A 27,280-nucleotide genomic window follows, 5' to 3' on the forward strand; every position below is an offset into this window, starting at 1 on the left:
ATGTTAAAGGTTCTGATAGAACCATAAATGCCAATAAATAACTTTTATTTTGAAAAGGCCACGACACACCAAGCCGACGGTCGGCTGTCTTCCAACATCGGCGAGCGTCTGTCAGGCTAGTTTTTGCAGTGTGCTCCACACGTCAGCTCTGTGTCTGTTACTGTGTCTGTTTTTACAAAAATAGTTAGTTGATAAACAAAACAAATACTGCAGAACTGTTACAACATGATTGGTTCATAATTCAATGTTTTGAGTAAATGATTCAATAAAGAGAGAATTAGTGAATTAGTGGTTTGGAACAAATTGGTTGACGAATGATTCAAGTGACTCATTCATAATCACTCACTTATAAAGTCTCTTATTGCCACCTACTAATGTAACAATGTAACTTCCAGAAAGAGTCACTGAAAAATCCCACCACTAATATTGACAGTCTGTCTGGAAACAGGCAAACATGGAACTAACTGTTGTAAAAAAAGTTAATAAATAGCCTATATTGCTGAACAAGATTGACACCAATGAACGGTGTTCAATATTGTAGCACTAGGTTGTATTTAAGAGGCTGATCATTCTATTGAAGTGAAAAATACACACAGGGAGATGAATGAGTCAAACTTCTATAAAAAAATAAAAAATAAAAAAAAAGTGATTGCTACGTCGATTAGCTAAACAGATCCTACTAAATGTCAAAAGAAATGTGATTGAGAAGCAAGCATTACAGATGCTCATATATTTGAAAGAATACCTGAAACGACTCATGGGTAAAACTGCTTTGTTGATCCGATAAGACGGGTGATTTACACATATAAAATGTGTCAGTGGTGTCATGTCTTTAACATTCAAAGGATTTCAGGCTGTCGAGCAACTCATGTTCATCAGATACAACAGACATGTTTGTTGTGAATAATTTATCAGATGATAGTTGCTCAGCCTGTCTGACTGTCAATCCCTAACAGGTTTAGTCAGGGCTTTTTGATTTTCCTCTCATTTTAGCTGACATTAGAGCCCATTTTAAAGCGAGCACTCACCTGTTGCGAAACTTGGCAGGCTTGTAATCTACCGCAACAATAAAAGTCTTTGAACAATAACAGCACTCCTGTTTAAAATGACTCCCATATGTAAGATAATAAGATAATTCCTGAGGTTCATTTGGCACCCTTTCAGCTATTGTGCATTATAAACACAAGATGGGCTTGACTCATGTTAGATAACGGGGCTTTGCTAACTCTGTAGTCTAAACCATGGCCAGCAGTGACCTTTCAACAGCCCTAGACATTTTTGTGTGGGAACCAAAATACTTTTGCTTTAAAATTCAAATCACACCAACACTTCTAGCTTTCCAGTCTAGTAATGTTTAAAACTAATTTTGATTTGACCTGTTGCCTCAAACCTAATGTTATACACTTGTAGGCTGCCATTTTTTATACTTAAGTGTGAACTGAATGTAATGTTTACAGACAAATTGCATGTTAATTGCAGTTCAATTAAAATATAGTTTAAATGGACATTAAATGCAATTAGCTGAATTCTAAGAGCTTTCTTGACCCTCTAAAGTAGGACGTAAGTACATCTTTATATGTATTTTCATAAGTCTGTTGTTTTTCAAATATGGTATACTGCCGGTTTACTTTAAAACAATTTTTAATTAAGAAACTGCTAAATAATTTCACAAATAATTACACCTTAAATTATACGTGGAATTTTGAAGTTGAAAGACTAAAATTGTATTTTCTTGTATAACGTTTTTTTTTTTACAAAGAACAATACTTATTTTCACAGTGTCTAAATATATTTGTAATTACAGATTTGTAAGGTTGCAATTCAGAACATTTATAATACATTATCTTTGAATGTAATATTGATTACTTCAAATTATAATCAAGTAATTTAGTAAGTTAGTCTAAATATATTTCTTTAAAGCATGAGAATAGATTATTAAAACATAATGATTTTAAATCTACTTTAAAGTAATACTCTTAATTTGACATTATTACAAATTGAACTTTTCTAAAAAGAAACCATCTTAGCGATTTTCTTAAAAAAATTTCCAGAGTCCTTCACATAAAAATCTATCATATAAGTCTACATCTAATATAAAAAGTCTACTGGCTTTCATTGAAAACCTAGGAAGTTGGGGGATGTCTTGTTTTGCAAGTTTTGTTACAGACTGTTCACATATTATAAATAAATAATAAATGAGATAAATAAGATTTAATACATGAAAATTCGTAGTACACTTAAGTAGCCTTTAATTTCATTAAAATTATATTAAATGCAAGTGCAGATTTTTTATATTTTTTCATTTAAAGTACACTACAGGTGCACATTCAGTACAATTAAGCACACTACTTTTTCACATTATACATTACAATGTTAGTTTAAATTAGTTCAGACACTAAATTCAGATTATATATGCGCTAAACATACATCTATGACAGTCTATTGATGTTCTAAAGCATTAAGTTTCTACCCTGCTTCTCTAACGTAAGCAACCCCTTCAGTTATGCTAATGAACTGATTAGAGGGATTTTTTTAATGTTGTTGTTAGGCACAATGTGAAGTAGAGCAATATGAAATTGTATGTAAAAAAATAGTTTATCCAAAGCATATTTTATTTTTCAGTCTGTGTATTCCCTGGGAATCATTCTTATTACCTTGGCGGTGCTAGTGCCGTGTTCTACCAGTTGAGCTAAAGGAACATAATGAAAATTCCTGGTTGGATAGATGTTTTGGCAGAATAATTTAACTACAGCATAATCTTTAATTCTGGTTGGATAGACTTATGTTGTCCAACATAGGGAATAGGGAACTGAATTGTGTGATTTGTTTCTTCATATAGCACACTCACCCACACAATTATTGATTACATCAAACAAATCCTTCTCGCTCACATGTCCACAATTTTATCTAGAATCATCCGCTCGCCGCAGAACATTATGTTGAATATTAACTTAAGCAAATATTTTCTGACCCTTCAGTGTTTTCTTTCTGATACTGAATTGGAGCGGTTTTCCTTCATGAAAGAACCCATTTTGTTCAGTATTACTGATAAGTAGGTCAACTGAAATGTGTTTAGACACTAGACACATGTGAAGAGCAGCATGGGAACCGGGTTTGGATTTCACAATAACACAGTTGTTATCAGTTGAAGGTTCTCTGTAGGCCACAAGAGCAAAAGGATAGGGTTCAGTCAAATAGAGGCAGGAAACACCTGTTGAAATGAGCCGCATTTCCACTACGCAGAGATTGGCACGGGGATATTCAAAAGCAAATTCACGCAGAAAGCCACTTTAATCAATGGAATCGTAAAATTGCAGGACCACCAATTAGCCCGAGCTTTCTTATTTGAAAAGAAAGGCAGTGAATACTGGGCTCAATCTCCTGCCAAATGGCTTCAAATAGTGTGGAATAATTTTTTTACCCTCTCAGCATTTTCTCTCACTGCCGGATCGTTGTCACCGTAGTCTTTACTTTTTAATATATGACCGCAGGACTCCATAGGCAATCTGTCATCTGAATCTGGTGAAATGATGAGGTCATTTACATTTCTTCACTCCTATGCAAACATGCTCCGTGCCCTGAATGTCATTATGAGTGGGAATGGATTTGCTTATGATTTGCACAGATGATGCCACCGTGTTATTGAAACTGAAACCGACACCAGCACAATAACTTTTCAGCTTAATAACTTGTGTCCATGATAAATAAAAGGACAAATATTTTAAATCTCTAGGCTACTTTAAAACAAGTTCTTCATGTAGTCTTTAAATTCATATTGGTTTCATGTGGTTTTGAAAAACTTTTATATAATTTTTCAAGAAGTTTCAAAAGAAGAAAAGTATTTTTTTAACAAAAATATTTAATAAAAATGTCTACACCTTAAATACATTTGAGTGTACACATCTTAATAAATACAAAAACATTTATTAATTCGTAAATATCAATAAATAAGGTTTTTAGGAGTCTTAGCACAAGACATTTTAAAACCTGAACTAACCTGATCTGCAGTATGATGATAATAATAATAATAATAATAATAATAAAAGATTATGCCATATTGCAGTGCTTGAGTTTTATACATATTTTTGACTATATTCTATATATATGCTGCATTTGTTTTGCCATACACATGTGCTTCCTTTTACAACCCTGTAAACATGTTTAGCCCACATTGAACATTTAGCCCATGTTGTCAGAATGCGTCTGCCATGGAATGGGCATCTCTCAGATGCATTGGAGATGTAGATGAAGTCGATTCCATTATGGTCTTTTTATGCTTCATTAGTTAAATTCAGGACTTGCACAAACAAATACTGATCTGCCTTTCCCATATGCTTTGTCTTCAACAGAGCATTTTTTATTTGATTTTGCCTGGATTGTTCTTGTATAAAAAGATCAAGGCTGATAAACCTGGTTGTCCTTTCAGGCTAACTTCCTAAAATTAACCCCTCAGAGGATGCCTGGTGGGTTTATGGGTAAGCTTTTCCATGCAGTTGTTCTACTTTCACTCAAAGCTGAATATTTTCAGGAAAAAGCTGAGCCGTCTGTTCCCCGAGACCATACATTTGATTTTAACATGACTCTTCTTGTGTAATAGTTTTGAGAGGAAACAAACATTTTTGTAAGCGTGTGATCCATGAATTTCCTTGACTTCTATTATGTATGTGCTCGTATGGTGACTGATGTTGAATGCTGTACTAATGAAAACACGGATGTGAAAGAGCAGGTTGTGGTGGGGCAGTATGAAAATGACCACGACAGGGCATGGAGGACAAGGAAGGCGTGTGATTTTGCCATCTGTGGTGACTACTGTGGTGGACCCTAACAACCGGACCCGAACCCTGTGACATCATGCTCCCTATTGCAGACTGTGTGGGTTTATGCTCACATCTAATTATGCTGCTTTAAATGAATTTTCTGCCAGCATCTTAACTGAAATTGACCCTCATATGCGAGTGAGTTGGAACAATCTATGTACGTAGCGCTCTGTACAGGTGATTCGACTTGCAATTTTTTATACGTGACAAGATAAATACTGTAGTAAGAATAAATATTGGGGTTAATATGATAAAAAAAGAAAATAAATTAAATGTAGGGTAGGCAATTTTTGGAGCGGCTAGCAATAGCGAGCTAGCTTTGAAAGCATGGGATCCCACCCTCCCTTCAGAGCGTCTCCATAGCCACGTCTTCTTCAAAACACATGAACGCACACAGCAGAGTCTGCAAAGCGTCACGAGAGATGGCATTAAACTACCTCATGTCTCAAAGCACATAAGATTACAATAATAATGAACATAAAAACGTAAAGAGGACTGACCTGTATCACCTGACTGCTGTAGATTCATTTTTGCATTGATAGTGTTGCCATTGAAACGCATAAATTAGAGTCACAAACCGCTCAGAGTAAAACGCCACGAATTTCCATCTCTTCTAAACACTAGCTATGGTGTGAACTCAGCATAAGTTTGTTGTTTTGGTTCACGCGGAACTGTAAAAAGTGGCTGCTGTTTCGGTTGCAGTGCTCGAGCAGGTTCCACTGAGGTATGGAAATATATATGTTGACAGGCAGGTGGACATCGTACCATCTTACCAATCTCAAACTTTTGAACTGTAGTATAGATGTCAAAATAGATTATTTTAAAATTAAATGAATAGTATATTACATTTTAATTATATTAATATTAATAATATCAATAATTTTTAATATTGCAACATGCAATTATTTTAAACTGTTTTATCTATACCTTTAACTATTAAACATATAAGTATATTTATGATATTTCTCACATCATCCGCCATCTTCAGATTTTCACTGAGCTTATTGCAATGCATTTTGGGTTTACTTTGCTGTGATGCTGCTTTACAATCTGATTAAAACAAAGGTATCTTAGTAGCAGAATTATAATGCTTTTTGAAGTAGCCTTTCCATTGGGAGCACACCTGTGATGCCTAAAAATACTGCTTCTGGAGGCAGCTCTCTAGGTTTTGGAGCAGAGCGCATGATTTAACTCCTAGTACTTCTATGAGGTCATTATCATCATCTTTATGCCTCTACAACTCATCCTAATGGATCCGTGATTTGAAGCGATGCACCAGTACGAGATTGTTGACCCGAAATGTCAGCGGATAGTGAGATGTCACTTGATGACCCATTTCTAATTCAAAGTTCCCACTATGCGTGCACACTATTGGCAAGGCCATGATAATTAGGTTAATCACGCCTGTGGAAGATGTAATTGTTCTCGTAATGCGAAGGAATAGCTAGTGGCTGCTCGCTCTCGTGTCTGCATTGTTGGGTAATCCAGTCCTCAATTATACCGGAGGCTGTCGGATCCACACCATTTAAATGTTAACATCCATGTCCCTTAAATATTACCATAAACATTGCTGCAGCCAAATTGATCTTCAGTAATTGTGGGCGCAAATGGGCGACATTCACTTGAATTATTGTGCTTTGCTGCTTATTAATGGCACATGTTGCAGACTGCTTACAGTTATCATCCCATGCAAAAAATGCATATGGATGACAATGAATGTGGCTGAATGAATGCACATGGTTGTTCAACAAAACGTCTCGGTTACGTATGTAACCCTCATTCCATGAAGGAGGGAACCGAGACGTAGTCGACGTGTCGACTGATTGGGATTCTACTAAGTCAACCCATGGAAGAATACACATATGGGATCACCGTAGGGATCACAACATATGGACCCCACCTAACACAAGTTACACAAGCATACAAGTGATAGGTCTAGTATCGGACGCTCCGCCACGTCCAACACCGACGGGGTGAGGAGGAACTCAACAGGGTTCAGAAGAGGGAACTCAACTGGAGCAAAAGGCACACTTATCCAGTCCATAGGAGGGGAATGGCGCAGCAAGCCAACACTACAAACTGGGCTAAGGTTAAGCTGGCTTCGTGAGAAGAGAGCGCATGGAAGGAACCCTTCTTGACACATAGGCTAATTTCTAAGCGAATGTGCTGGTGTCGCCCAGCCCACAACTCTTAATCTGCCAGCGAGTCACTCGTGTCAACACCCAGGAAGGAGCTACACTCTTTTTATGGTGGAGCTCACTACCCAAGTGGGCACAGTGCACCTTGGAATTTCATCAAAATGATGGCCACACTAATTTATGTTAGTAGGCCAACCTCCGCATGGAAACCGCCTTCCCTTCAGCTGGTTTCCGCAACAGACAAGAGCTGGAGAGGTCCTGAGACTTTGCATTCTGTCCTATATAACCGCACTAGCGGGAGGAACAGAGAAAAGTCAGGGCTGGGTCTGCCTCCTCCGGGGCAGCGCTTGCAGGCTCACCTCCTTGTCCCGTTTTAAGGGAGAGGTAGGAACCTTGGGCACAATCCAGGCCGGGGTCTAAATTAATAAGAGTTAGTCGGCCCAAAACCAGGCACGATTCTTTGACCGAAAATGTGTGCATGTCCCCTACCTTCTCGATAGAGTAAGCAAGTAGGAGAACTGTTTCTTTAAAAAAAACAGATTTTTTAACTCAACTGCCTGTAGAAAGAAGGTATAGAGGGGGCGCAAGGAAGATTTAATCTCCTTGCACCGCTCAGGAACCTGACGATCAAGTCGTACTTCCTATATCTCAACTGCATCCTGATGTGCTTTAACCTGTTAACCTTCGCCAGTGCGTCGGCGCACTGAAGCGTTTTTTTATTTATTTAGTTCAAAGTTACTATCAGATTTAATGTTATACCTTGACAAACTATACATCATTAAAAATATATAAGACTCAAGTTTCAGTATTTGACCACTATTGTATTATGAGAAACTTATAGTGACAGTTATGTCTTAATTTGTGTCAGGAGTTATAAAATGGAAAAATGCGTCGATACCTTTAATATGAATTATGAGCGTCAAAATTAGAGTCCTGCACTCCCGCGGGAGTCCCGCGGGACCCGACGCAAAACAGAGCGGCGCGGGACAAATTTTGAAAGGTCATTGCGGGAGCGGGCGGGATGATGAAGGTGCACTTGCGGGTGCGGGCGGGGGGGGATGATACGCTGCACTCCCGCAAATTAAATATGAGTGTAAAGTAAAATATATAAATGATTAAAGTAGCGTACATAATTTGTAGTTGTGAGGGAGATTCTGTTTGGCAGCAATAAAAACGTTTTAAGCAGCCTAAACTTGGATGTTGTCGTTTGGGGTAGGGCGGGGCCTAATCTCACGCACACTTGTTTAGAGACAATTCCTTCCCGCTGCTCCGTGTTCGAATTCGAAAGCTTCAAGTTCAAAATAGACAGCATGGACGAGGAAAAGAGCACCTCTAGTGCTTCAGATATAGGCCTTAGCGCTTCAGATGTAAGCACTTTTCTAAAGAAAGGCACATTTACTACAAAAAAAATATCACGAAACCTCAAATCAGACATTTGGCAGTCTTTTTCGGTTGTGCATGATGGAGAGGGGAATAAACTACCTTTTGCCTGCTGCGATAAATGCCAAAAGGTGTTAACATACAACGGACACAAATCGCATTTTTTTCCAAGACCTTTCGTGAGACAGAAAGTGAACATACATCTTGCCTGCCGTCTTGCGGGCATTTGCGGGCGGGAGCGGGACATAATATCACAGATGCGGGCGGGAGCGGGACTAAAAATGACAAATCTTTGCGGGAGCGGGACTGAACACTGCGGGAGCGGGCGGGAGCGGGACTGAAAATTGTGTCCCGTGCAGGTCTCTACGTCAAATGATCCCATTCAGAAAAAAAACTCTGTGCTGTCGTCATGACAGCGCTCGACAAAACAACGTCCCTCAGGGCTTTAGCTCAAAAATGTGCAGATTTGGAGAAATATTGTTAGATTCTCATAGATTTACATCATATTTCTATAGACAGGAATAATATTTACTGAATTTATACCCAAATGCGTCGATGTAATCATTATGAGTGCTTCATACTCTGTGTGCTGTGTTTTCAATTCATACCAGCAGCCTGAGGGCGCTCTATGCACAATAATAGTCCATATATGGAACATGAAGAAGAGCCATAATCATGTGACATTCCAGGAAGTCACGGACACACACAAAGCTAACAGAGATCGCTGTAACATGCTTTTTTGATGTTTTGAAGACAATAAACATGATTGCAATGATATTTGATTTGCCTGTGTTCTTCAAGCCATGCCAGGTATTTTCATAATAATAGATTATATTTATAATGTAATGCTAATCGATATAGACTTTATCATCGTGCAGGATACTATAAAATAATATATTTTCTGTCTGATTTTTTTATCTGAAGCCAAATTAGATCACAGAAGATTATTTAAAACACTCGACTTGCGTTATAAAGTAAGTTTGGAGCACAAACATGGTTTTAATCTCATAAATGGTCGTGTATTGATGGTGTGCTAAGCTAACATGCTAGCTAGCCCAGGTGTACCTGCCACCTAAGTTAGCAGTTATTCTTTTATGATTGTTTTCTAAATAGGAATGCTTACTGAAATGTTTATTTATTCAAGAAGGACATTTGAAGTGAGAACTTTGATAAAAGAAATTAGGGATTGAACCCCTATGAATAGCATGTGAATAGCCAGTCGTTAGTAACTATAATGAAGACAAAAGAAATGCATATTTAGAGCCATAACCAGGCTGGAGAGGTGTGAATGTGTCCAGGAGAGACTGAGACTGAATGGGGCTAGCTCTCTGCTGAGGCCTGAGTGAAGGCTGCTGCGGTGGCCCAGCAGGAGCTTGAACGGCGGTAGGGGGTCGCCCTCGGCGACGTGCAGGTGGAGGAACTACTACCAGTGGCGGGGTGATGGCAGCAGTGGGCCGCAAGGGCAGGATGTGTCGGATCTCCTCCATCTGCTCCTGAGCAGCAGAAAACTGTTGGGCGCAGTTCTCCATCGCATCGTTGAACAACCCAACCTGGGAAATTGGGGATTCCAGGAACCGAACCTTGTCTGCATCCGCCATATCAACCTGCCTGAGCCAACTATGACGCTTCTGAACCATCAGGGTGGACATCGCTAGACCGATCACGTAGGCCGCAAAGCTTGTGCTCCAAGCCAAGTCAGTTGCAGTGCGGAGCTCACTCATGAGCACATGGTCTAGACTACCCTCGTGCATATCCATGAGTGTTTTGGCCTGGTAGACCTGTAACAACGCCATGGCATGCAGAGAGGAAGCAGCTTGCCCGCAAGCTCTATAAGCTCCGTCCGTAAGAACAGACAAAAACTCACAGGCCTGCGAGGGGTAACGAGGCTCCCCGAGCCAGATGCAGCGGCCGCCGGACACAGGTGTGCCGCAACAGACCGCTCCACTGGAGGGACAGCCACGCAACCTCTCACTGCTCCTCCTTCAAGGGTAGTGAGGGGGGAGAAACTATCCAGATCATTTCCAGCAGTAAAAGGTGCCATTCATGATCTAGTCAGCTCTCCATGCACCTCGGGAAAGAAAGGCACTGGGGCGGTGGGCTGAGAACCAGCACGCCCCGCCCCGCCCCGAGAAACCAATCATCCAACCGCGACTGAGCAGGACATGGTCGAGGGTTCCACTCGAGCCCGACAGCCGCGGCAGCCCGTTTCAGCATAGCTGATAACTGTGGATCCGGCTCAGGCAATGTTGTACTCCCCGAAGGGGACAACGCCGCTGAGTCATCATCTCCAGAGCCCAGCTCACCCTCCGATGTTGCAATAGGCATCCTATCCTCCTGGGGAACCTCCAATGGAACCTCTGGCCCGTCCATTACAGACAGGCCTTTGTTGAGGCGCTCAACAAAGGAATCCATTGGTTTTCAATGAGAACACGAACTATCCACAAAAGCTGCTTCAGTCCAAACGTGATGCAGCAATTGTGACCGTCACAGAGGGACAGGGAACGACCGCATCCAGAAATGCATGGGAGGAATGACATCTTGAAAATGACGCAAATGCACCAGTTGCTCTTTCAGGAAATAAAAGCTCTCACCAGCGCCGGAGCACACAGGGGAATATCGACATGAAGACCGATCGGCTCTGAAGCGAAAGACAACTGGTGCGTGCATCCACTTCCGTATTTATACCTGGGCTGCGGGGCGTCCATTGGCTCGTTTTTACAATACTTGAAGATGACAGGCTCCCTAGTGTGATCCCAATCAGTCGACACATCGACTATGTCGAACGTGCCCGACTGAAAGGGAACTATGATTGTTGTCCGGATGCAATTTGCATGTGCTTTTACCCTGGACAAATTGTGATTGGACAGATTACTGCAAGTTTTATTGAAATCCGGCAAAGCCAATGTGTTTTGATTGTGTATGATGCATGATGAAGGGCCTATTAAGATGCATTATCAAACAAATGAGATGCAAATCTGCGCTCTCACTGGGCCATTTTTGACTCTTGACATAAAGACGCACTACTTTCTCAGTGCAAGCCAAGTTTATTTCACAATCATCAGCACAATGAAAGCAGCGACGACAGAACCTTGACAAAAAACTATATATAATAGACACACATTCCTTAAAGCACTCGAGGGGCATTTTACTGCCAATCATGGACAAAAGAGCAATCTAGCTGACATTTGCATCATATAAACCTACAAAGTATTGCTTCAAGCATTTGAATTAGTTTCTGCAGTTTACAGCCAAGAAATGAGCCTGTGTGCCGCCAATGATTGTGTGTCAGTAAAATGAAATCCCTCTAATGCCCTTACAGGCTGCAACAGAAATACAGTGCTGCTGCTAATATGCTTGCCACACATTTATATCAAGGTAAACTGTTTGTCACCCGTGCTCACGTAAAATTACATGCACAGTTAAGCCCAGATGATAATTTCTGGGCAAGTAATTAATTGTAATCTGTTGTCAGGCAGTGTGGGCTGTGTAGGACTCAGGTGTGAGTGCAAGAAACTGCACATGATAAGACCTTCACAGCCAACCTCCCAAGTTGTACTTGTCCGCTGTCGTTTAGATACAACTAACGTGTCTGCATGGAATGATGATTCAACCGGAAAAACTGCCCATTGTGCAGTCTTAATGATGTTGTTGTCAGGGGCAGTGAATCTTGGGTAGTGATATTGTGTTTGCAATTTGCATGCTTCTTTAGGTTCTCTGGCTTCAACAGACAGATGTGTGTGTGTGAGGGTCAAGCCTCAGTTTCTAATCTTGGAGATGGTGGTCTACATTTGTATGTTTAGATTCTGACTCAGATTTAGATTTTGAGAATCCTATGATTGCAGGTGGTACAGCTCAGCTGGCTTTGCACAAAAGTGCACAATGTAAATTAATATAAATGTATCTTAATATAATAATATGTCATAATCTAGTATAAAATATATCTTAATATCTTAATACTAATATTATTAATTATACAACAGTTTGATTTGGCAGTGAATGAATCGTCTGTGCTGCCTTCAAAAATCATTTGGATTATGGGATCTGACGAGACAGGATGTGACACGATCATTAGATTCGGACATGCCTTGTTGCCTTCCTACCTCTGTATGCTGCCTGCGGAGGCAGTGTTTTTCAGCTTTCAGACGCAGCCAGTGAATGTGTCATGGAATCATTAATTCGAACAATTTGTTCAAAATCGCTTATTGATTCAAGATCAAAAGAATGAGTGAATCCTTGAACCATTCATTTGAATGATTTAGTCAGGATTGCTAATTGATTCAAGACTGAATCAATGAATGAATCATTGAATCATTCACTCAAACGATTTGTGATTCACTTCGGAACAAACACTTCTACTGTATGTTGCTTGGAAATGCAACGGTATGTTTGCTGTGGCTTTATTTGACAACATTTACATTGGCAGAGCAGAAATGGATGAAGTAACTGCTGATATTGCGGCTAAGTTCTAAGTAAAAGTTTATATACCCATAAACTTTATCTTAAATTAATGTTTATATGGGTGCATTTTGTTATTAGCGTTAAGCAAGCTAGACATTATTTTCCTTGCTTTTAGAATATGCGCTGCCTTCAAGTGAATGTGAGAGGTTTGTATATCAAAGTCGTTTATTTGTTACTATAACAAGTCATGTAATTGTATAAAAATGTATAAAAATATTATACATGGTAACTAGGGCTGTGATACCACCACGGTGGTAATGGACCAACTACCGGTGGTGGTAGGGGGGATTTTTTTAAATAAAAAATAAATACATAAATGAGGCTCAAACATCCATTTCATAACAGACATGCGTATTTATTTGAGCAATTCCATCAAAGAAACGACACACTAAAGCCTGCAAAGCATTGAAATAATGGTAACTTAAAGTTAAATATTAAAAAAAAAACATTCGTTTTATATTTCCACACAAAGACGCGTCATATAGCCTACCGCTCTGTGCTTTGAGAGGGATGTGGGACACGAGCAGGAAAGAGACCATTGAAATCTTTTCTGATATCTTCATGTTTTCTTCTAGTTGCAAAAAGGTCTGAAGAGCGAATTTTATCTTCCACAAGGGCAAGGCATTAAGGCTATGTTTGATTTTACGCTGCCAGAGAAAGCAAAACTAAAATCACCCGCGTGTGTGAAACGCAGATTACAAATAAACTTGACGTGCCTTACCATGTCTAATAACGAGCACAAACTGTGTTAAAAATAATTTGACATGCAAGTTAAAAGGTAGGCTATCTGTCCTACAACGTTTTTTCTACTTCACCACATAGAATGCGAATATAATAGGCCTAATTAAAAGCGAACCAAGGAAGAAACGTTTATAAACCCCTTCGAAAACTGGTGAGACGTGAGTGAAGATTTGGGAAAAGAAACAAGAGATTCCATGTCCAGTGGAATATCTAATGGAATATTGTTCAATTCGCTGATAATCGGGTGACCAGATCGCAAACCAGAATACAAAGCCGACAAAGCTTAAATTTATGGGCTCACGCACAACTCTCTTATTCGTCATGAATCCAAATGTTTCCATGGCTGCGATGTAACATTTAATTGCTAACCTATTATTTATTTTGTAACAAAGCTTTGTGCCCCACACATGTCAATATTATTCATGTAAAACAGCATTCACATACAAAAAATTTTTTTGGGCGGACAACCATCAGTGCTACTCAGCCACCGTGGTGGCGCTTTACAACCGCGGTGCTGCGGTTGTCAAGTTTACCGACACAGCCCTAATGGTAACCCATCAAAATGTTTCTGTTACATAAAGCAAACCTTGAAGTTGAATGAATAATTTTACAATGTTCACCAAAGACTTTCTGTTCACTGAGCTCTCTATATAGATTATAGAGATATTATATTATAGATCAGTGTTTATGCCATGTTTCAAATCGCCACGCCCCTTCTTATGTCACACCTCAGCAACTCTTCCAGAATTCTTAGTTTCCCTCTTGTAAACACAACTTTGCTTGGACATTCATGTGTACGGATATCCTAATTACAATATTTCCGACTCCACTTGAAGGGTACTAGAATTACAGTTGAGAACTACCAGTTAAGAATATTGCAGATCTGTGCGAAGCGAAGAAAGTTTTCCTGTACTACCACTTTTATAAAAAAAGTGGTAGAAAGTTTTCCTGTACTACATTGATCTCATTATATCAGTGAATAATGAGATAAGCGACTGTTCTCCAATATTTTTAGTGTGTCTAAATTAGTCTCTATTGTACATCAGAACCAAGATAATTTTCCATTGTGATTTAAGCATAGAAGGCATCACGGACAAAAGCCAGACCTTTCATTAATTCTTAAATTAGGAGCAGTACAGCTTCTCCAGTGTGGTTTTGTGAGGTTTTCAGATGAGTAAAAAAGCAGTAGTGGGAACAATAGGCAGATTGTCTTTCTCTTTCTCAGTATGTTCAGTGAAACAAATATTCGCAGCTCAAGGGCCCAATGGAGACCGCGTTAAATGGACCATCATCTTTATTTGATTAGAGAGTCAAGTAATGTCTTCGTTGTCTTTTAGCATGTTGGTAAATCGTTCTTTTCAGATGCATCCAGTGACCCCAGTCAAGTGTTTTTTTACTCTAGCACATTTCCACAAATCCAAGATTAAATTAATCTTTTGATAAAAGACCAGGATTTGTCTGTTTGTTAGCTTTGGTATCTCCCGTCCACTTTTCTTCCGTGGATGCTGGTGAGGCTAGCAGTGTGATCTTGTCCGGTGAGAAGTGAGTGATGAAAAGGAGAGGACATGTAGAATGTGAGAGGTGACACATCTGATAACCTATAAATAGTGCATCTGAGAGCTCAAGCTAGCTGGCACACGCTGAGGTGAGAGCGTTTCGAATGAAAGAGAGAAACAAACAGAGGGATGGGGCTTCTCGCGTCGATGTCCTTCGGGACAGCTTGGTCACATTTGTCTCAATCAGCAGTCACTCTCCAGTAGACCAGTTGGTCTCATGAGAGACCGAACCACTGAGCAAACCCAACTCTTATACAGTACAGTAAATGTGTTTGCGAAGGGGGAGGAGATGCTGCTTTTGCCCAGTGTGATGGTTTTATGGACCCCACCGTCCAGCTGTCACAAGATGGCCTTCATACAAAATTATAGAGACACATGATGTTATTGCCATTTAGGCAGTCATATTTTATCCGGCTGTGGTGAGCCTGACATAATCCGAGAAACCGGGCTGTTGCAGTGCCAGAAGCCAGATATTGGTGCTTTGGATCGGCAGTCTCTTTCTCAGTGTAATCATAGCCAGGAGCTTGTGTAGTTGAGAAGAGGAGGGTTATTATGGTTTCGCCTTGTGGTCTTGATAAATAGGTGCTGTTTCAGTGGGGAGAAAAACATACGTGTCTATGTGGCAATGGCGAACAACGGTCCTTTGTGAAGTTGAAGTGTTGAAATAAAAAAAAAGGAGGAAAGGTAGGAAAGGAGTAAGTGTACAAGCGCAGAGAAAAGGCCCAAAGCGAGAGCCAGTTCCTGCACCATTGTCACCAATGGGAGATTGGCGGTGCCATTGAGCATCTCAGACACTTTTGATAGTGAAGAGCGTTTTTCCATTGGTCAGAGATACTTAATTGATGCAAATATCCGAACTAACTTTCGTCTCTTTTGAAATAAGAGAAAAAAAGAGTTTGAACCCTTGACCGTTGGATGAATTCTGGTTATTCTGCCCAGGTGGGGAATAAAAGGAAAAGCGACACAAGTACACAAAGTACAGGATTCATTAAAAGATAGATGTAATGAAACAAGGTGTTAATTATTTTTAACTTTGAGCTCCACTTTTCAAGGCTCAGCTGACCAGCATTGCGTCGCATGGGTAACGCTGAAGCTGATTAAGGAGTGAATTATGTGCCATAATTAAACAAACAAATCCAGCATTTTGTCTGTTATGCTGGATTTGTTTGTCCAGCATAACAGTCTGTCTGTTATGATTGTGTGACACTTGGCTTTTTATGAGATCTCTTGGCTCGATTTTCTCACAAATGTGTCCAGGCAGATTTTCTCACAAATGCAGTTGAGCAACTTCCTCTTCTAAAACAGTAGATGGCGCTACACTAGAGGATTCATTTAGCGCTAGTCTCCCGGGAGAAGCACTGATTTGAAATCCTTTGCGGTTGGCTTGTCAGTAGCGCGGTACTACAATATTGCGGTTATCGCGACAGCCCTAGCTTACACGTGTGGTTTTCTGTTATGTTTTCTTTATTATCTTGGTGAAAAATTCTGAGTAACAAATTTAAGGTTGATCATGAAAGCATCAGTAAGAATGTGTAGAAAACATATTGTAGGATACATATTTTGTTTTGTATCATATGTCATTGTTTTTCAGCAAAGGTGTGTTCATTCATAAAATTTCAGTTAAATGTTATTGTGTTTAATTAAAGCTATATAATTTCCAGCTTGTTGCAAATTTGCCTGGAAACAATCCCCCCCCCTATTAATAAAAAAATATTTTTATTTATTTAAAAAAAAAAAATATATATTATGCATGTATACAAATACTACAAATTTGTAATGATATTTTTGTGGTGAGGCCCGTGAAAATGTTGGCAGGGCAAGTAAAAAAAACAACAACAAAACAGTACTGCACAAAATAAAAAAAATCCTTATTGTGGAGAACTGCATACAACAGGACAATATCACATGCGTTAAAATTGTTTTATGTAATCTTCACTTGCTCTTTCCCAAAAGCCATAATGAAAAGGTCATTCAAGTCCCGTGTGAACTCTGTGGGCAACTTTATACAGTCAGCTGAGAGTTGGAAAGCTACAAGAAAAGGCCAGAATCCACAGAAATGTTTGTTTTGGGTATTGCCATTTCTTTTGAAATAGTAGGCCGCCCTGAGCTGTTACAGATACTGCTACCCTTTACAGAGAAAAGATAGACATTAGCGATGTGTCCCAGATGCTAACTACATGTAAGGCCCTTGCATTTCAAAATAAATATGCATTTGGAAAGCTGTATTCCCAACATGTTTTGGGTGTAATTTAGTGTTTAATTAAGATAAACCACTATTTGTAATTACTAAAGTCTGATCTAGATCTGAGACATCTGAGGCAAGACTCCCTAGATTACTCTAAGTCTGTGCAAGGTTTTTCCCACTGGCAGAAAGAATTACTTGAAAGACTTTGAGTTCACCGTTGTAATCGCAATGTTAAATGTTCCCTGTGATTAAATCAAATGCCTGTGAAGCTCCGATACTTCATAGACCCACAGTAGAGTTCATGGCCTGCAGTCAGACTACAACTCTTGGGAACGCACTGCAGTGACATTACTTGTTTGTCCTGAAGGCACCTGGTCTAAAAGTAGAAACTAATTGACAGGGATGTCTGCAACCTTGCCTTTGGCTGGCTCAAGTGCACTATGTGGACGCCTGCAACCATTCTGAATGAGGTAATTAATCTACTGCTATTAAAGCTTGTTTTTACACTCCCCTTGTCTTCAAATTTTTATAAAGGGAGAAATAGTACTGAGGTACTTCCTTTCTCACATGTTTTACACCTCTACATTGCCGCTAACTAGGGAATTGGGTCATCTGTAAAATCTTAATGAGTTCAGAATGGATTATTCGGCTTTGATTATTATAGATTAATCCTTCATTCCATCAATTATAAGTGAGTGATTTACCAGTTGAAGCTATATAACGGTGGACATTTTCTGTTGCAGTGTTTCGAAATTCCACTACAGGGTATGGAAAGTCTGTCACTTTACATTCAGAGAAAAAATGAGCAAGAGCTTGTGGTTCGTGGTGTGGAACTGACCCTCCGTTAAGGCCCGCTCCTCTTAGTTGCTGTTGCTAACGCAGTTAAACTTTCTTTTCTGAGCCTGTGCCACTGTCAAATGAGAGAAACAATTCAAATTGAAAATCAAAATCAAATTTTTGATAGGTCTACCACTACTTTTGACATTGTAAAAAATACCATAATTTTTGTAGTTTAAAATTAAAACGACGCATTGGAAAAACTTGTTTCTACATGCATTTTTTGCAAAACTCCAAAACCGTACCTATATATAATTAACTCTAGTGGCAGCGAAACAACAACAACTTTTATTCTTTTCACACAAATTATGATTGGAAAGCAGATTAACTATTAAAAAAGATTTATTTTTGCCCGGTTCCTTGCACAATGTTATGTTATGACCTCTAAACACATAGGGCCCTTTCATACACCCGGCGCAATGCAGCGCCAGGTGCGACACATGTGTTTTTTGCTAGTTTCAGCCCAACGCAGTTATCATTTTCACTTCCTGCGCCACATTGTTTAAATAGCAAATGCATTTGTGCCCATTTGTGTGCCCATGTTGATTTTATTGACGCTGCTAGGTAGCCTGGACACCATGGACCAGATTTTCCCCTCAAAAAGGGAACCAATCACAGAACGGGGAGGGAGCAGCAAGACGATGACGACGTCTATGCGACACACCGAAGCAGTTTGTTTATATCTATGGATCCAACATGGCATCAGACGCGAAGTTACCTTTCAATGCAGCCTTAGATAGTGTTCTAAGTAGTTTAAAACTCAAGTTTATTTCGTCTTCTTCCTCGTCGAATTTCTGTCGCTCTACATACGTCATCTGGTATAATTGAAACGATTGGCTATGAGCTACGTACAGGCGCATTTGATAGACATTCGTAGCGCCCAATAAACAGCTCTGGGCATTCATAAACCACGCCTCAAATAAGAGAAAATGAACATGTGGTTCCCAGACCACATCTCAATGAGAAGAGGTCTGACGTTAGCCAGGCTATCTCTAATGTAGGCTAGCTAGTGAGTTGCGAGTGAAAAGTCTGCTGGCATAGTTTTAGAAATACTTGTCAGAAGAAGTGGCTGAGGTAAGTTCCAGCACAGTCTGCATGTGTCTTTTCTGCGAAAATATCATTTCTGCACCGATATTTCTGCGATATATCATTTTTTCCAGTGAGCCTGCCTGGGTTATGAAAATGTTTATACCATGTAGCATACCACAACATTAGCAGACTATTTAGTGTGATATAATTAATCTATTCTTTATAGACATGTATGGTGCACAAATCTTGCTCTAAGTCGCATTTTGAATCTTCTGCTCTTGATGAGTAGATATGCCATGACCTGTCGGCGACTAGATTATTTTCCCACATCTTTTCAATTTTCTATTTATCGTTCGAGTGAGATAAATCCAAACTTGCTGAGCAATGAATTCACAGCATGGCAGCTGATATTGTGGCTTCAGGAGAAATGAAAAGGGAATAGGTCGAGGACACAGATAGAGTCATATTGTCTGGGAGGAGGCACTGTTGATTCCAAACATGTCGCCGAAAGAGCCTGCAGGCAGCAACAGAAATGCAAGGCATTGAAAATAATTCATTGTTTGTGCTGCTATTATTGCTGCATGTTGTGAACATAACGCTTTTGTATTGGGGAAGGTTTTTTGCTGGTCAGCTGCAACGGTAGGGAGTCTTCATGGAAAACTTCTCACATTGAGTTGATGGCCTATTGCAGTCATGTGTAGCAACAAACTCTGTTCTTTAACAATAGGATTGTTTGAGATGCTGACAACACCTCGCCTTGAATGTACTCCACAGTAGGTGGTTGCAGTCGGGGAGGAGTCAAATACAAGCTGTCAACCCTAACAGTTTTTCACTTCTTGTAGTAAAATAGAAATCTGTCCAAGCAGAAGCAGTTGCTTGTTCTTTGTTGGTGAAGATTTTTTTTCTCCATCCATTTATAGAAAAAAAAAAACACGATTTCAGAACTATAATTAAAGGTTTTGTTTGTTGCACCCTCTGACACCTAGTGGTGTGGAGGTATCATGCTATAGAAAAATTGTTCAGTTGCCAATGGAGCTCTCATGATGCATTTCTGCTATAATTATTATCATACATTTTCTTTTGTTTTTAATTTAATTGTTTTTAATACATAAATTTTACTAGCAAATGTCAGATTAATATGGTTGTCACAGAGATAAAGGGGGAATTAACTGATCATGTGATCTCAACATCTTTGCCCACATCAGTTGACCTGCTCCATCTTTAAAATAAAATGGCTTTTGTTTAGGGCTGCAACTAACGATTATTTTAATGATCGATTAATCTGTTGATTCTTTTTTCGATTAATCGATGAATCGGATAAAAAATGTAATATATATATATATATATATATATATATATATATATATATATATATATATATATATATATATATATATATTTAACCCTTTATTCAAAAATAGAACTGACAGTGCAAATTCACAGTGCAAAGTGCACAAACAGGTTGCTCCTTGAACATCCCTGAGCTGTTAAAGTAATAAAAAAACACAAAAAAACATACACATGCTTTACATCTGCCAAATATATAGGCTTTTTTTAAAATAAGGTGCACAAAAAGATGTATATTTTGTTTAAAGGGACCTGAGCTGTCAGAACAAATAATTTATAAAAAAATTAAGAAAAATACAAATCAGAAAACTTAACAGGATTTGTTTGAATGTCAGAACTTGTTCTCTACACTACACTCACAGATGCACACACTCACAAACTCCCACTCACAGATGCACACACTCACAAACTTGTTTTTTTGTCAAAGATGTTATAATCTTTAACAAAATGTTTGACATTATTTGACAAGCACATGCACACAAAAGACAAGTCTCGCGCAGTCGGATAATAGGTAATAATAATAGCAATAATAATAATTATAACAGAAGATAATATCTCTAGTCTATCCTAATATTAATTATAAATACAATGTAAAAATAAAACAATAAAAACAAATACAATGGATTGACCACCTGGTATGGTGTGTAAGGTATTTTGCAGCTCATCCTTTCCGAGCATATAGTGAAGTTTCTCTGAGTCATTTAGAGTAAAGAATGAAAAATTCAGTGCTGCAAATTGTGGAAAAAATATTCCCCTTGTTGTGGTACTTGTGGGACAGACAAGAAAGTGTTTTCATCTTCTGTCTATCTGATTCAAATCACAGTCTGCCAATTCAGTGGTAAGAATTTAATTGTTGGTTTTATTTATATTGTTGTCCATTTATCGAACTTCCATGCCTCTTATATAGTAATTATATACCAATTTACTAATGCTCAGACACACTCGGTCTCTCTTGCGCACTGTCGCTCGCGGACTCTCGGACACACTCTGTCTCTCTCGCGCAGTGTCGCTCGCTCGCGGAGTTCGCTTTGCGTTTGTCCAGTCCGGCGCCTCATAGCTCTGCTCTGCGCTCAACTCAACTTTTTTTTTATTTATACAAAAAAATCTGCGCGACTTATTGAGTGGCGCAATAGTCGCGCGACACAACGAATCGATGAAGAAATTCGTAATCGATTCTTTTAATAATCGATTTTAATCGATTTAATCGATTCGTTGTTGCAGCCCTACTTTTGTTAGGTGACTGATACAGTACTAGTCTTCATCTCATGTTAATATATAGGAATTTAAACATAATAATTATTGATTTCTTTGTGTACAAAACTAGTGCATCAGTCAGATATTCTACAGAGGTCATACTCTTTGAATGAGGGGAGTGTTCACAGCGTTTCCCCTGTTCATTCTCTACTTGGCACATCCGTCCATTCATTCATCCATCCATCCACCCATCCATCCATCCACCCATTCTTCCATCCATCTATACTCAATCAGATGTCAGCCAAAGGTTCTCTAGAGCATTGAGCATCCTGATGAGGAGGCTGCTGCAGCTGTTTGCTTTTCCAGACATGGCTTTTTGCTCAGTGTTCACTTGCACGGTGTGCTGGCTCCTCATTACTTGTGTCTGCGACACATCCATTCATTGGCACCAAAGGTGGCAACACTGGGCTTGTTTTGTTGATCTCTCATTATAATGTGCAGACACTGAGATGCAAAACTTATTAGAATGCGCTTATGCATAACTGCGATTACCCACCACAACAAATGACATGCACTCTCCGTGGTACCTCTGACCTTACTGATGTCTTTTTTCTTTGTTTCCAAATGCATGCCCTCTCAAAATCTGCAATTCAATAAATATAATTTGTGCTTGATGCCACCAATTAAAATGAGTGATTGTGAGGCACTTTATAATAGTTTTGAGTGCAGCAGCCATTATGTTCTGACATGTCTTTGATTTATGAAGAAAGACGCCCCGTGGACTGAATGCAGATGCTGAACAGCTGTGATAGTCTATTAAAATAAAGTCCATTTTTTTTCTTTGAATTTTGATTCCATCCAAGCATATTTTACGAAGCCTGTGTGTAATTATTTTAATTTTTTTTGTGAACCAATATGATTTTTCAAAGGTAATGTTGATATTTGCAATATACAATGTATATATTTAAAATTAGATTCCCCCAAAAAACTGAAATTAACGCTTTTTTTTAACATTTAAAAAAATAAATAAAAATAAACAGTTCTAAACTGTTGCTTTACAATCTACACCACTCAGTTCACATTCAAATAGCAGGAATGCTCCTATATAAACATTTTGGCTGATACAGACAAACTATAATTCTTTGATAGCTAATAACCGATATATATCAGCTGATAAATCTAAATTCTGATTACAAAAACAAAAGTCCCACCATTATAAGCCATGTCCCAAGATAAGTTCAAAATAAATCAGTACAGTAGCCTAGTTTGAACCAGTTTAAGTTTAAAATGAATTGTACACTCATATGGCCAAATTTCTTAAAAAATAAAATAAAATAAACAAATATATAAATATATATATATATATATATATATATATATATATATATATATATATATATATATATATATATATATATAGCTTTTACAAATAAATTAAATACTGCCTAAAAAATGCAAACAAGTCATTGCACCTCATTACTTGGATATAAAGAATCAAAATGCATGTGCCATGGATAAATAAAATGGAATAGCCTCTGCACAGACAGTAATTAAATTATTTTAATTAAACCATATTGTTGATGAAAATAATATGAGAATAATACAAGTGCAAATTATTATTAATAAAGCATCAATATTTTTGAAAAAGAAAATATATATGTTCACTGTAAAATCACTGTTTAACAGTGAGTGATATTAATTTTAGATGTTTCATCTAAAGAGCTGAATATACACGGGAACCTGAAGCACTTTGTTTGCGGGTTGAACTTGAAGTTACGTGCTAGTCAGAATGTGTAACTCATGTTGTGGATGCACTTCTCCCATAACAACGGGCTGAAACAGCAACTAAACCCAAATAATTCACAATGTTTTATTACAACTGTGTCTTTATAATGTTATGTATATGACAGTCATAGTTATTAATGTTGTGCATTATATCTGCATGCGCTGAAACTAAACTACTAAACTTGAATTAATTTTACTACGGCGTTAATTAACTTAACCAAACGTATCCTACATGAGATAAATCCGATATATACACATAACATATACATATAAGTAAACATAATATTACAACTTACAATTGCACAAAACAAAAGGCTTCTAATGAACAAGCGAACTTGACTGTTCTAGTCATGAAGGTGTAACTCCGTTGTGGATGCGTTTATCCCTTAACAACACGCTAAAACACAAGCGCACAAAGAATTCACAGCATTCTTTTACAGTAGTGCCCTCATTATAATTTTATGTGGGCTGTATGACAGACTTGCGCTGCACATGTTGCACTTAACTGTATTTTCGTTTTCAAAGTGATTCCATCAAAACCATCATGCCAAACAGTGTGCATCTGAAGTGTCACAGCTGGAGGAAATAATTCATTATTTATCAGCCACAATTTCTTACTGGGCCGATAACGATAACTTTAAAAAGAAACCTATATCTGCCGATAACAATATGGTGGCCGATATATAGTGCATCACTATCAAATAGCTATTTGCATTATTTTGGTCAAAAAGTGTGTACTACACTGGTGATGGTCAAGTACATGCAACAATTGGAATATATTACAACATCATAAAATGGTGCCTAGATCCCACAATTTAAAGAAGGTTGCAAAACAATCTATCTGAGTATCGTATCATGCTATGATGTCAGATGGGAATTTATGACATCAGACCTACAAAATTAAAGGCTTCAGCATATTGTTCATATTTAGCGGTGAGGATCAAGTTCAATCACACGGTTCATTACTCTTGTTGCTTGTGGTGTATATTATCTCTAATGATGCCAATCTGCATCAGGCTTGTTTGAAGAGCAAAGATCCTCTGGATACTAGCCAAATGATTTTATAATTAGATAAATGAATTGGGTTAAATCAGGAAATAAGAGTCAGGACAAGCAGATAATGGTCTAGTGAGGCTACAGGTTCAGACATGTTAAGGACCATCTTAAGTGCCATTGCCTACGTCTGCGCTGTGAAGACATTTCTTCCCTCATAATTACTCTGTTAAGTCACTCGCTCATTGGCACTCAGTCATGCACCTCTGATCGATGCGCGTTTTGCATCGAAGAGAAGCGCCTTTTTCTTGTTGATGACTCCAAGATGTGACCTATGGTCTCCAACTTAAGAATGACAACTTATTATTGTGAGAGCGTCCTTATCTTAATGCACTTCAACTGATGTGAAAGCTTTTTTGGAAACCTCACCATGTCTGAAGCTGTGGAAAGGGGTTGACCTTTTTGGTTTCTGTGGTACTTGTGTTTGTGCTCTCATATAATCTCAAGGTTCAAGGTCTCAGTTTAAGTATTTTCCTTTTTTAGCTTTTTGATACTGTAATGATTGATAGTTTGAATGCTACGTATGCTTTTACTTAGATTTAGTATTTAAAATAATCTCTCAGCCATTAAAGCTCTCAATTTAAATATTTTCTTTTTTCATTTAGGCCTTTTTGACTCTTTAATGAATCAATGAAGAGCAAGAACAGTAAGTGATGGTGGAAGAGTGCAACTGTAGCACATATTTTGTAGTTATCTCCATCATTTTAAGTTTATTAGCATTCAAAGCAAAGTGTTTTGGGAGTGTAGGCATTTACATGGATGAGCATTCAATGGCCTCAGATATCCCCGGTTAAGGTTACGGCTTTGAGTTGAGCTCTAAGATCCCATGTCACCATGCACAGTTCATCCATTTACAAAATTTACTTTTGGTTATCCTGTACAAAAAAGCCTATTTGTTTCAGTTTGCTGGCTAATTGTACATTTTGTGGCTCTACTTGTCTGTGCTGCTTTAGTTCCAATATTACAGATCTGGCAGCCAGGTTTAATCAATGAGAGACAATGGAGTGTACATCATTTCTTATTGATGGGAAATTGGGAGAAGATAGTCGCTGAATTGCATTGTTTCTTTCTTGTAGCAACAAAGTAGCCTGTCCGCTTGTCCTTTATGAATTAATCTTTCTGACTCATCAACAAAGTTTTGAATGCCTTGTATTTTTGGAGCAATGCAGCAACTAAACAGCTCAACAGTTTCCACCGAAATTACCCGGAACAATTTGTCCCAGGAACTTTTTTCCCCCAGACCTGTTGTTGTCTGCATTTCCATTGCGGTCTAAAGTACCGTGAAGATTAGGCAAATTAGTCCCGGTGACGTAGGACTGCGCGCTACTTTCCAGTTCCTGCTGGATTTCTTCCTCTGCATATAGCCTAAGCTTAATGAACCCTTAATAAAGCTTGTCATCGATCCGTCGGTTGTATTTTTTAAACTCCATTGTTGATTCGAATAGCAAATAACTGTTACTGCACGCATCACAACAGATTTTTAAAAATGGTGGTTGAAATAAAATGCTGCGTAGAGTCAAACAATCAAAATGATTGCCTGCGTGAACTTCCTGAACTTTGAAAAAGTACTACCTCACCAACAGGGACTTTCTGAGGGGGACATTTTTACCCGGAACTTCATTTAGACCCGGGTTCTAGAGTACCTAGTTCCTGGGGAAAGTTCCTGCGATTGGAAACACGGCTAAAGACTTTGTGTTGTTTTGTTTTAAGTCATAATGTTGTCTTATTCATAGTGTGTGTGTGTGTGTGTGTGTGTGTGTGTGTGTGTGTGTGTGTGTGTGTGTGTGTGTATGTATATATAAATATAAATATATAAATATAAATATAAATATATATATATATATTAGGGCTGTACTCAACCAAAGAAAATCTTGGTCGACTGAAGTCCTGAAATTTTCGACTAAAAATCGACTAAAATCGACTAAAAATGACAAAAAAACAAACAAAAAAAAGTTAAATTAATTAGCTGCGCACTGTGCGCAGTACTTGGTAGCCTTGTTGTCCGCCTAAATGAATTATAAATACACATAAAAAACTAGTAGGCTATTTGCAGTATATTAAATTGTTTTTGACCTAATTATTTTGCACTGAAATGAGTCTGACACTCGAGTCTGTCGGCTCTGACAGCGTTGCATCACGTGCACCTGCGCAATATCATAGCTCATGATTTCCGAAAATAGTACTATGTTGTCAACTAGTGATATCATTCATCACAAGAACTGTTGAGGAATATGCAACATAATTTAGACAATTATTTTTGTCATATGTTATAATAATAAGTTATAACTGTCAGACACTATCATTTCACCGTGCATGTCCTCGCACCGAGCGAGGCTGAACATGAGCTCAGCTTCGCAGCTGAGACACGAATAGACTATTAACTTAAAGCTTTTACTCTTAATAAACACAAAAGGCACGTCCACTTTAATAAAAAAAAGAATATTTATTAAACAAACCAGATCAAGAGCAGAAACGAAATAAAGCATCCTAGGCTCAAAACTAACACAACCAACAGCACAGCGCAATTGCGCATTAGGCTCCAAATAAAAAGTAAAAAAGTTAGGTTATCACTCTAAAACATTGAAATATACTAATTCTGATATGTTCATATAGCCTACTCAAAACAGACAGGGCAAGCTAATGCAGACAAGTGAGCTTACCACCGTCATGTTTGTCGTCGAGCTGTGGAAAACTGTTGCTTGCAAACTTTGCATTCGACCTTTTTCCTGTTATCAATTTTAACAAAATGCTGCCACACTG

General features: G+C 38.4%; 1 protein-coding gene and 1 long non-coding RNA gene across 6 annotated transcripts in view; both read left to right on the forward strand.

Moving 5' to 3' along the window:
• sdk1a (sidekick cell adhesion molecule 1a) overlaps window positions 1-27,280 on the forward strand; it is a 370,173-nt gene that overhangs the window by 9,784 nt on the left and 333,109 nt on the right. Inside the window, exon 1 of one of the 5 annotated variants that reach the window (XM_082188884.1) lies at window positions 1,892-3,535. The exons of the other annotated variants lie outside the window; for them this stretch is intronic. The gene's annotated coding sequence lies outside the window, so the exon portion shown is untranslated. Of the gene's footprint in view, window positions 1-1,891; window positions 3,536-27,280 lie in introns of those variants that run through there. 5 annotated transcript variants of the gene reach the window in all.
• On the forward strand, window positions 20,542-22,715 carry LOC309505413. The gene is made up of 2 exons (XR_014208433.1): window positions 20,542-21,137; window positions 21,171-22,715. It is a non-coding gene; the product is annotated as an uncharacterized lncRNA (long non-coding RNA).

Source organism: Leuciscus leuciscus (assembly GCF_965113295.1).
Source record: "Leuciscus leuciscus genome assembly, chromosome: 1".
NCBI lineage: Eukaryota > Metazoa > Chordata > Actinopteri > Cypriniformes > Leuciscidae > Leuciscus > Leuciscus leuciscus.